Genomic DNA, 3,855 nt, shown 5'->3' on the forward strand with positions numbered 1-3,855 from the left:
GGCTGCAGGAAGGCTTACACTAACACTTTGCCTCCCCATGGGTGCCAGAAAGGAGAGCAAAAAAGTGCAGACATGTCACAGCTATAGGAACGGATCAATGTCCACAAACGCTGTTAGCAAACAAACACAGCCACAGACACACAAACTTGTATTATGAGAGTTCAATCATAGAAGATGCAATGTGTTTTTATCTGTCTCACACTCAACTTTCTTTTTCCTTTACTCTCTCTTTTGCTGACAGCCCTTCTCTTTTCTTAACTATCCATCAATTACAAATAAAGCATTACCTTAGTAACCAGGCAGCCTGGCAGCAGTATTAGTTTCTTTGCAATGATAGGCTCAGCACTGAAGCATCTCATTGTCATTCTCATCGCCAGCACTTTAACTTTGATCACTGGTTTGTGTCTCTGAATAAAATTCACTAAACTATGGCAGAGAGCCAAAACCAGCTGTGAAAACCAGGGACCAACTTAAGCAACACATATGGACATTCACAGGTAAATGCACATTTAAGCACACATGCACATCAAGAACACTGTTAGCTAAATTCGGAGCAAGCTGTGCAAGCTGTCACACAATAATTTATATTTATGGTAATAAAAGCACCACTAAAATCCACTGTGTCCGGCTTGCAGATCTTCCTCTATTACTTCACCGGTATAGGTCTGTTGCTGTGTCCAAGACCTCATCTGTATTCACAACTGCAGCTAATCAGTTATTAGGTATCTTTCTCAACTTCACCCAGATAAGTGGACATGCAGTTTAGCCTGGAGGTAAGCTAGAAACATGGTTTGCACTATTCTGACTTCTGTACTAAAAATGCTAAGCATCTTTGTGAATAACAGCATTTTAAGCTGCATTACAGGCAGTTAGATGGAGAGTTAGATGAGAAGATCAATACCATTCTCATATCACTATACTAAATATGAAGCTACAGCTTGCAAAGCTTAGCACAAAGACAAGAAGTGGAGGGAAACTGCTTGTTCACACCATGTGGTTGCCAGATACATTATGGAGACTCCAGAAAAACACTGCACCTAGCCAATAAATAGCCCTGCTCAGAACTCACACAACTATATTGTCTTCATTAGTTTCTGTGCTGGTACAGACCTTTGGTGGAAAGTAACTAAATACAATTACTCAAGTACTGTACTTAAGTACAATTTGAGGTATCTGTACTTGAGTAGTTTGATTTTCTGTTACTTCATTCTTTGACTTCACTACATTTTAGAGGCAAATATTGTGCTTTTTACTTCACTTCATTTATTTTATAACTTTAGTTACTAGTTACTTTTCAGAACCAGATTAATACAAAAATACAGTATAATTAAAAGATCTCATTGATCTGTGGTGGAAAGTTCACAAGCTACACAGCGGTCATTCAAATTAAATGCATGTAGGTCAGTTAAAACCAGTTCCCCCTTTACTAGCTGCAACATTAAATGTGATGTGCACAATAATGCATCAGTAATTATAATACAATAATATGATGTACAGGAATGTGAAATGTGCCATTCTGCATAATGAGTACTTTTACTTTTAGTACTTTAAGTATGTTTTGATGCTAATATTTTTGTACTTTTACTAAAGTAACATTTGGAATGCAGGACTTGTATCTGAGTATTTGTACATTACTGTATTGCTAATTTTACTTAAGTAAAGGCTCTGAGTAGTTCTTCCACCACTAGTACAGACAGAGCCATTTTCCCGTTCCCAGTCTTTATGCTGAGCTAACTGTCTCCTGGTTGTGTTTGTAGAATAGACAGATGTGAGAATCAGTATCAGTCATCTCCTCTAACTCTTGGCAAAAAAGAAAAGAAAAACATTTAAGTAAGAGTATTTCCCAAAATGTCAAATTATTCATTTGCCATAAGTAATATTAATGTCCCATACCCCCTGAGGGGATTTTATAGCATTATTGATCATTACTTTTCCAGGTGCTGAAATGTTGCAGCTTGTAAATGCTCATATACCATCCATGTTGTTACTTTATATTTCAGATCAACCCCACACCTTATGTATTCATCTAGGTCGAAATCCCAGCAGGTCAGCCCAACATACAGCAGCAGTGAAACCAGAACACACAGATTTACTATCAACATGCCAGGCATGACCTGAACGAGGCATGCTGTATACCTCGGTGAGTAAATAATACATTTGGCTCTAGGGTTAGAGCAGGCTTCAGCCAACCATTTCTCGACATGCATCTACAATGTATGGAAGATGCACACAGAAGGATGTCAGAGACAACCTGACATTCATGTAACACATAGCTGAATTCCAGCAGGTGTGCTGAGAGTGAGTTGAGAATGGTTTTCTATGTTCAAGCAAATGAGGGAGAAAATCCTCAGTGCAGTCTGCAGTGTCTGATCTACAGTATATGTCAGAGAGGTGTTCAATATTAGAGTGGAATGGAATATGTGCGAAGTATGTTTGAACCCACAGGCCAGGAGCAAGGTCCTCCACATGAGCTCACAGGAACTCCTACCCACAGACAGATATGTGGCACAGATGAAATGCCTGTCATTAACACTGCATCACAGGAGATCGAAACAGACAGACAGTAAGACAGAAAGTGTGAGAGACAGAGAGGGAATGAAAAAAAGTGTATGAAAAAAAAACTCAGAGGTGGGACAGTGAGTTGTCTGCAGAGGTGGAGGCAAGAGGAGTGATGCAAGTGTGTGAAGAGGAGTTGGAGTGAAAAGCAGTGGCAGAACAGCATTACAGTATTAAAAGAAAAAAACAAAAAAGGGTAAGAAAGTAAGTGTTCGACCTCCAGAGACATATTCAGAAGCATAGAATTGCTGTGGACATCAACTCAAGGTTGGACATTCTTGTAATGAAGGACATATTAGATGTATTCACTTTTAATTTTGTTTAACATATTTTGTTTGTATGTATGCAGACTACTTTTCTTTGATGAAAATGTGAGAATGCAGAGCTGAAGAAACGTGAAAGAGATGTTGAGATGGACTAATATTAACAACATTACACCGGCGGCGGCAGTGCACACTGGCTAGTGCTGATCTGTTGGGGAGGAAATATACAGACCTTGTATTTAAATAAAAGCTGCAAAACAGCAGGATAAAAATTGTTTAAATACATTTAAAATGTACAAAAATACATCAGCTTTATTAGCAATGTGTACCAAAAGTACTCAATGTAACATAACAGTGTTTGTGAGCACTTATATTATTACATATAGAATCATAATGTCATATTTTAGAAGCTCATCATGTGCTTTATGCCCTGCAGAGACTGGATGAGTGGGAGGTATAATACAGAACAGTACGTTATTTGTATTTCCAATAAAAATAGTGGTGCAAAAAAAAAAGTTGAAGTGTTGGGGGAGGAGGCATTAGTTGTCATCTTGGTTCTTAAGTAGCAGTAACTTCCAAATTAGGAAGATATTTGCTGCTGTGCTAATGAACAACAAACTCTTTCAAGCAGAACAAACAACAACCTGAAAACAAAGCTCGCCTGCACTCACACACTCACACACTCACACACACACACACACAGATTCTCACCAGCCCATCTGTTTGCTGAGAGAATCTTGCTTTCCACTAGCACTGCTTAAAAAGAGAGTGGAGGAAAAAGTGCATCCCACAAACACACTAGTGAGTATGCAGACATGACATCATATTTTTCTGTGCTGAGTCTGTCCACTGAGTGTGGGCAGGCTTGCGCAGGTAGCTGTGCATTTCGGTGTGATTACAACACGCCGAGAAGCCAGCACAGGCTGAGCAGACAGTGCTTGTGTATTCTTGGGCCAAGGTGTCCCTGCCTGTCACTTAGTCCAAAGGCATCATTTTCATCACCCCCCCCCCCCCAAAACCCCACCCACCCCCAACA

At 39.5% G+C, this 3,855-nt stretch overlaps 1 protein-coding gene across 5 annotated transcripts in view; it reads right to left on the reverse strand.

Annotated features, from left to right (window-relative positions):
- schip1 (schwannomin interacting protein 1) overlaps positions 1–3,855 on the reverse strand; it is a 224,526-nt gene that overhangs the window by 211,008 nt on the left and 9,663 nt on the right. The window lies entirely within an intron of this gene.

The sequence above is a fragment of the Monopterus albus genome, unplaced genomic scaffold (genome assembly GCF_001952655.1).
Source record: "Monopterus albus unplaced genomic scaffold, M_albus_1.0 scaffold167.1, whole genome shotgun sequence".
In the NCBI taxonomy this organism is placed as follows: Eukaryota; Metazoa; Chordata; class Actinopteri; order Synbranchiformes; family Synbranchidae; genus Monopterus; species Monopterus albus.